The sequence below is a fragment of the Medicago sativa genome, chromosome 1, assembly GCF_051527215.1.
Source record: "Medicago sativa cultivar Bolivia chromosome 1, Bolivia_mono, whole genome shotgun sequence".
In the NCBI taxonomy this organism is placed as follows: domain Eukaryota; kingdom Viridiplantae; phylum Streptophyta; class Magnoliopsida; order Fabales; family Fabaceae; genus Medicago; species Medicago sativa.
Genome location: NC_140749.1, coordinates 90,654,766 through 90,663,395, shown reverse-complemented (window position 1 = coordinate 90,663,395; position 8,630 = coordinate 90,654,766). Strand labels below are relative to the sequence as shown.

At 34.0% G+C, this 8,630-nt stretch overlaps 1 pseudogene across 1 annotated transcript; it reads right to left on the bottom strand.

The window, feature by feature from the left end:
- Positions 1-543: 543 nt before the first annotated feature.
- LOC146959029 (LEAF RUST 10 DISEASE-RESISTANCE LOCUS RECEPTOR-LIKE PROTEIN KINASE-like 2.4) lies at positions 544-3,284 on the bottom strand (annotated as a pseudogene). Its single transcript, XR_015024784.1, has 3 exons — positions 2,497-3,284; positions 2,247-2,287; positions 544-1,788 (listed from the first exon to the last, which is right to left on the bottom strand). The product of XR_015024784.1 is annotated as an LEAF RUST 10 DISEASE-RESISTANCE LOCUS RECEPTOR-LIKE PROTEIN KINASE-like 2.4 (transcript).
- Between the last annotated feature and the right edge of the window lie 5,346 nt (positions 3,285-8,630).

Below are 8,630 nucleotides of genomic sequence, written 5' to 3'. Positions count from 1 at the left end.
AAGCTAAATCAATAAAGAAAAAGCAACTAACTTTCAAAATGTCAAAATTATTAACAAAATGTGCATAATTTTTTGTCTAATCTTTGGATCAGCAAATGGAATTTAGAATCAAAACCTGATAACAAGTGTTGATGAAATCTTTATCGTAATTGTCTTCTGAAAGATTAAAGGTTTAAGTTACCAGAGTTATTTTTATTACATTTGGCTTGCTGATTGACCACCGACAATAGGAGTAATGGATTTACTATCCTATTTATCTGTCACAGCCTTAGGAGAAGGCGTTAACTTCTTATTTTTCAACAATTTCATATCAACCTCTATTAATTCTCATCAGCACCTCCGAAACCTCATCCATTGAAGGTGTCAGTTCCTTATCCCATTGCAAACCCCTGTTTCTTTTTGTTTCATTTAAGTAGTTTTTTTAAACTTCTTATGGTGTTGGACCCAAATTGGGCATCACCATTCACATAATCCAGAGAGTATCCTCATTCCTTAATTGCTCATTGAAAATAAAAAATAATCCAGAGACATAATACAAAACTATTAGATATAGACGTATAGCAAAATTTATTTATATGTGAATGATCATGATTGACATTCTTTCAAGTGCTAACATTCACTACATCTTTTTTTTTTTTTTGCATTACATTCACTACACCTTAGTATCCACATAAATTACAAACTTCCATATAATAAATGAGCTGAAGATGTTAGGGGAGAAGAAAGAAAGGGTTTGGGTGGTATTTCCAGCACTTCAAGGCTCCCTTCCAACATTTCCACCACTTTATTCATTGCTGGTAGATGTGAAGGGTCAGTTTGTATGCACCATAAACTCACCACTATCATTTTTCTTACCATTTCTTCATCAATTTCATTTTTGATACACCTGAGTCCGAGATCCTGGTTCAATTCAAGACGCTTGTAAATCCAGTGTGGAAAATATAGCTCACTAGAACAATCAACTTCAACCTTAATGTTCTTTCTTCGGCCAACCATTTCTAAAACCATCATTCCATAACTGTAGACATCTGATTTATGTGACACCCCACCAAAATGTCTAGAGAACAACTCGGGAGCAATATATCCTGGTGTTCCCCTAGCTCCAAATATGGATACAATGCTTTCTTTTCTTAGACATATTTTAGCAAGTCCAAAATCTGAAATTTTTGGGCAGAAATCCTCATCAAGTAATATATTATGAGGTTTAATGTCAAAATGTAAGATTCTAGTGTTGCAGACTCTGTGCAAGTACTCTAGTCCACGAGCAACGCCAACTGCAATATTATACAATGTTTTGCAATCCAATTGGCGATCATCCTTCAATGGATTTTTCTCTTCGTATATGAACTTCTCAAGAGATCCATCAGGCATGAATTCGTATATTAGTGCCTTTTTAGAACCATCCAAACAGAACCCCAAAAGCCTAACAACGTTGACATGCGAAGTTCTACTGATACTCGCAACTTCATTAATGAAATCTTCACCGTCACCTTTTGATTCACTTAAAACCCTTACTGCAACAAGACGCTCATCTTGTAACTTCCCTTGGTATACACTTCCGAACCCTCCTTGGCCTAATTTGTTTCTAAAAGTGTGTGTTATTTTCTTGACATCTGAATAATTGTACCTAGCAGCTGGGAAGAGGTCCATGCTCTTTTATAAACTCCTCAATAATTTGATAGGTTGAACTCTCCTTTCTGAACAAAAGAGATGCTGGAGGGATGATCTTTGTCCTAATGTAATATGCCAACAACATCATCACTGCAACTCCAACAGCCGCTGTTACCGCTGGAGAATTATAAATTATTTGAAATGAAACAAAAAAATTTAATGTAAGAAAGTAATGACCTCATTATATAGAAACATAACAACAAGAATAACAATTAAGTCTTATCCTACTAAGCAAGGTTGGCTAAATGGATTAAACAATGCCATAAAGTTATGTCATATATCATATCTCTATCTAAATATATAAGTTATGTCATATATCATATCTCTATCTAAATATATATAAACAAAAGTTGCAAATATTTTTATATGGAGAATGCTAACAAGTATCCTTAGGTAATTGTTTAATGAGTCAAAAGAGGTAAATTTGTAAGAGAAATGGTGTATTTATTACATTGACAAATGTTAAATACTGTATGCAAGTATAATTTTGTCCACAGTTTGAGTATATGTGCATACAATCAGTTATGTTCGGAAGCACAAACTATTTATGTGAAACATTAAAATATGTACATCACCTAAAACCACTCCTAGTTTCCAAGTTGAACTTCTAGCCTTCCTGCATAACCAATTCAATAGAAGCAGGTGTTTCTGATTAGTATAGTGATGCTAAGCTAATCAAGTGTCATGCAAACAAACAAGGCATTTTAATTGATACAGTCAAGTCGATTAAATACAATTACGATAAAATAGGAAGTAATTGGCAAAACTGTGATGATACATGTAACGTTATAACTATTTATGGAAGTTTTGTTAATTGTACATTACCTCGCGGCGCAATAAATTTGTCCGTTGATGTGAGCAAGACAATTACTCTTTTTATCACGGTAATAATAACACTGTCGACAATCATCTGAAGATTTGAACTTAAAGGTAATTTCATCAGCTAACAATCGAAATGGGTTACAGAAAGTGCAAAACCTAATTTAATGACAGGAAGATGAAACGACAAACAGGACGCAAAAGAGTGGTTGGACTCATCATCAGATATTATTGAATCACCGAAGTAAAAATCATAGTGAGGACATGAACTATTTTTGAAGAAATTATTTGGAGGGTTGGTGACTAAATTTTGGGTACGGTTGCATTTGAAAGCTGTTATGTTGTCTGTCATATAAAAAGTTCCAAAAGGAGAGGGAGGAGGGAGAGTAATATCATAGCTAAAGGCCTCACAAGCATTTTTCTGCAAAAGCTTGGTGAAATTTGGGTCAATAATGGAAATAGGCCTGCCAGCGGACAGATTATCAATGTTTGCAACTTCAAAGAGTTTTCCTCTTTTGGTAAACTGGACGTATTTCATAGCAGTTTTGTTGAGATCATCACAACCTTGAATTGCCAATGCACCACAGTTTGGGAGATCAACTGTGGTAAAAGGGTAGCAAAGAAACCCAAGATTTCCACACTCAAATGAGTCTGGACAATCACCACTGTGTCCATTTCCTTTACTAGTTAAGACAAGTAGCAGTAACACAATTAAAAGAGCAGAGAACAAAAGACGTACTAGAGCCATATCCAATTGTGTTTATCAATTATTATTTTTGACAAAAATTGTGTTTATCAATTTGTTCCACACTTTCTTACTACATAAAGATATCCTTCTAAGCCAATTGACACGTTAGTTGACTTGGAAAATGAGTGCTACCACACAAGTCTTATGAGTCTGCGTCTATGGGACCCCAATGAGTGACTTATAATTGATCCCAAATTATTTGAAAAAATTTCCGCTATCTCCTTTTTTTTTTGGTCAAGATTTCCATTATCTCCTTTATTAAACTTCGAGAAAACAAATTACCACTAAAATATCAATAACACTGATTAGCAACAAAAAAATGTCAATATTTTTACATTTTTACAAATATGCATTGTATTTTTTGAAGAGGCCATGTTGGAACACTAGTTAATTCTAGTGAAGAAAATTGGAAAGAAAAACACTATGAAAAAACTAGTGTGTGGGTGTGACTTAAAAATGTCCCACGTTGAAGGGTCACCCCAACTAGTAAGTGTTTATATATGGGAAAAATGACCTCTAAGGGTGTGCCCTTGGGGTACCCAATTTTGTGAACGGGTGAACGCTTAAAAAAATTGATATATATTTTTTTGTCACTTTAAAATGTTAAATTAATTAATTAATTAATTAATTTTTCATTATACGAAAGCGTTACGCGTAACAAATTGATGTGTTACATTCCGACCCGATCCAAACCCGTATCCAGAAGCTTCCGGATATTTCCAATTAAGAAAACACGTTTGCTTGAGGATTAAGCAAACTTAATCCCCAAGTCACGCGTAAAACGCGTTTGCTTAAGGATTAAGCAAACTTAATCCCCAAGTAACTCTGCCTATAAAAGGAGAGCTTGCCCCACTCATTCTTCACACCAAAATCTCACAGTTGATGCTTCCTGTGCGGTTTTCTCTCTTCTCCCTTTCGATTTTAACAAATCGTTCTTCTTCTTCTACTCCTTTCTGTCCCTTCGGTATTAAGAGTGTTCTTAAGACCATAGTCCCTTGGTCTTAGGTTCATATTCCCTTCGATAATATATGATTCTTCGGAATATAGAGTGCTATTAAGATCATATTAAAGAATGATCTTAACAGTATATATATTATTTTAATAATTTTAATGAGAAATGGTGGTATCGCCATATTTGAGTGGTCGTAGTGCCATATTCATGTTTTGGAGAAGTTAGAATGGTGGTAACACCATATTTGAGTGGTCTCAGCACCATAATAGAATGGTAATAATACCATATTAATTTGAACGGTTTCGAATAGAGCGGTTACGTACCGTATCGAGTGGCTTCGATCAAACGATTGAGCCATATTTTGAGGGTGTAATTCTCGAACGATTTTTCTACAGTGCAGTAGTTAATCGAACAGTTGTAGCTGGGCTTGTTTTATCCTGGAGGCGGCGTGGTTGATAGTCTACCTTGCACAACTTTGGGTAGTGCCACGAAACGTCTTAAAGAGAGCGACCTGGTCGTGACTCAACCTAGTAACAACTTCGGTAGATGATAGAATTTGGAAATTCAAATTTAACAGTTTGGAAATCCAAAAAACCAACAATTTTAAGACGTTTCTATATGCTATGTCTACCGAAGAAGTTACATATTGAGGTTAAGTTGTCCCTAAATACATTAAGGATAAATCAAGCTATAGATTTACATCTTTCGACTGAAACGATGAAGTGATTGTTGTTTCAATCAACAACACTAAAATTTTATTTGATGAAAACAATAATTTGTTACAAAACAAATTATTAGTTACAGAACCAAACAAGTTTTGATTGTTACAAAACATGAGAAAAAAAAAACGTTTGGAGCTCATAATACGAGCGTCGCGTATTTTTTGTTACAAAAACAAGAAAAAAATAATTTAGTTCCATTTGTTACAAAAATAGTAACAAAGAATGGAAAATGATAAAGTTTTATTTTTATATAAAACTTAATGTCCATTACGTGTTATTTTAAAACAATAACAAGAATTGCCATAAATTTAATGGCATACTGGATATCTAGACATGTTGGATGCTCTAAATATTAGAAAGAATCTGAATTTCAGATTTCTATTGAATAAGACTGAGTTGACTCAGACTTAAAGAGAGACTTGTGTACCATGCACTCTTGTGGAAAAAGATTGCACTTTGATGGTATGTTAAAAATTAAATTCTCCTTCTATGTTATTAGTTGTGTGATTTTAATATTTGACATATCAAAATTGATCATGAACAAGAGTTTAATTTTTGAGTAACTTGGACTTAATTCCAACGTTATATAATTAGACAATTTTATTTATTGCAGTCAAGATATATGAATCAAAAGTTCATATAAATTAGAATTTAGAGGATATGAATCTCTAAACATAATGATATGTGTTAATTTGATGACACATAAATTAGAAATGATAAAAAGATATATTTATCATATTTATTGATGACTGTGAATTTTAGAAAATAAAATTGATGAGCTTGAATGTTCAATTTTTATAACGAAAATTGAAATTTATAGAGTACCCAAGTCTAAGAACAAAAATTCTAATTAAGAAATTTTTGAAGAAAAGACAATCCAACTTGTCTTATTTTTTGAACTTGGGATTGTCTGGACTATATTTAGATCCTGGACCCCAAGAGAGTTGAACTCACTAGTAGAGCCTATGAATATGTATTCATCGGGTATGCGATAAATAACGAAACATATAGGTTTTATGACCTAAATGTTAAAGTGATCATAGAATTTAAAAGATGTCGAATTCTATGTAAATATATACCTCTTTAACTAAAGAATAGTGGGGGCACTAGTGGGGGCTCTAATGGGAGCACGACATTAGTGGGGGCAAATTAAATTTCCCTTTTTAAAAATTAAGAACTAGTGGGGGCACTAAATCTGATCACATTCATGTTATCAGAAATAGTTATGAAACAGTTATGAAAACATCGTACGAGATGTTATAGAACCTCAAGGAGGTAAGAAAGCTAAAATTGCTAAAGAGTATGAACTTGGTTTATACAATGGAAGAAGATCCATTAAGCCTTAAAAAGCTATATCCTTAATGGATGCTGAATTATGGCAAGAAACAATAAACGATGAAATGGATTTTCTAGAGTCTAACAAAACATGAAACTTAGTTGACTTGTCTCATAGTTGCAAAACCAATCGGTTGTATTTGGATTTTTGAAAAAAAGGAACTAAAACCTGATGGTACGGTTGATGAATACAAGGCTTTCCTTGTAGTCAAAGGTTTTAGACAAAGAGAAAAATATAGACTTCTTCGACATTCATTCACCAGTCACGAAAATCATATCCATAAGAGTACTAGTCCCTTTAGCTGCCAATTATAACTCGATAGTACTCCAAATGGATGTGAAAGTTGCCTTTTTATGGTGAACTAGAAGAACAAGTCTATATGGAACAACCTGAAATTTTTTTCAATTCATGGACAAGAAAACAAGGTCTGTAAGTTAGATAATTATTTGAATGGTCTAAAATAAACTCCTGAGGAATGGCATGAAAAATTTGACATTCTAATGTTATCGAATGAGTATAAAGTGAATGAAAGTGACAAATAATATTTGCACGATCATATGTCTCTATGAAGACGACTTGCTCATATTTGATTTAAAGATTCATGTTATGAATTATGTGAAATCATTGTTTATCAACAACATTGATAAGAAAGACCTAAACAAAAAAAAAAACAAAAAAATTGAAGTAATTCTTGGTTTCAAGATTACTAGATCAGAAAAGATAACTTTTTTGATAAATCTCACAAAGTTGAGAAGATCTTAAAGAAATGTAATTATTTCACCGTAAACTTGCAATCACATATTATGATCCAAGTGTAAGAACACTTGAGATGGAATTAGAAAAACAGAATATACGAGCATCATTGGCAGCACTTAGGTATGCCACTGAATGTATTAGATCCGACATTGTCGATGTCGTGAAACTCTTGTGCAAGTTTACTAGTAGACGGATGGGAAGCATTGCCATGCTATAGAAAGAGTCATGAGGTGTCTTAAGAAGACTATGACTCTAAGATTACTTCACTAGGAGTAACATATTGTACTTAAATGGTACAAGATATAGAATTGAACATCTTTCAGATGAATATTTAGTGACTAGTGTATGCACATTGAGCATCACTAGAGGAGTTGTTTGTTAAAACAAATGATATTGACTCAGTCCACTATGGAATGAATCTGAGATGAGAACACTAGAGAAAACTAGTGAAGAAGCAAGTTGGCTAAGATCCTTGCTAGCTGAAATCCCTTCATGGGAGAAACCGTTACCAGCTGTGTTAATTCATTGTGATAGTACCGCGGCTATTGCAAAGATTAAGAATCGTTATTACAATGGTAAGAGACGACAGATAAGGTGAAAACATAGCACGATTAGAGAGTGTATCTCTAAATGGAGCGGTTAGAGTTGATTTTGTACGTACGAATGAAAACTTAGCTGATCCTTTGACGAAAGGACTTAATAGAGAGAAAGTCCAAGAAACATCCAGTAGGATGGGACTAATGCCTATAGCCCACAAGTGATGGTAACCCGACCTACATGACTGGAGATCCCAAGAAATAAGTTCAATGGGTAAAAACAAGTCATGAAGTGGTAGAACATGCTATGAGAGAAAGAATATAGAAAGCATGATCCTGCAGCGAAAGAAGGATGAGGTAATAGTAACTCTTAATGAGATCTATACTCTATGTTGAGTGGGGTACACAGCTACAGGAGTACCCTTGATAGACTCGCCTATACGAATGTGGAACTTAGGCCAGTCCTATGGAATTTCGAGGCAGAATTCCTAGAGCATTCGTTAAAACCGGGATACACGTGCAGGGCCTTAAAACGCACGGGCTTTTAGAATACACCTATGAAAAGGTTTGTGTGTGGATTCTATGTCTGAGATAGAGTTCAATGCTGTAAGCAACTCTTGTTAAATCAGAATACCTTCCACTATGCAAAGGTTCAAGTTGTTAACAACACCTTTGTATATTAGCAAATCTTATGGAAACGTTTTACGTTATTTCTCGAAACCATTTTGAAGTCAAGTGGGGGATTGTTGGAACACTAGTTAATTCTAGTGAAGAAAATTGGAAAGAAAAACACTATGAAAAAACTAGTGTGTGGGTGTGACTTAAAAATGTCCCACGTTGAAGGGTCACCCCAACTAGTAAGTGTTTATATATGGGAAAAATGACCTCTAAGGGTGTGCCCTTGGGGTACCCAATTTTGTGAACGGGTGAACGCTTAAAAAAATTGATATATATTTTTTTGTCACTTTAAAATGTTAAATTAATTAATTAATTAATTAATTTTTCATTATACGAAAGCGTTACGCGTAACAAATTGATGTGTTACATTCCGACCCGATCCAAACCCGTATCCAGAAGCTTCCGGATATTT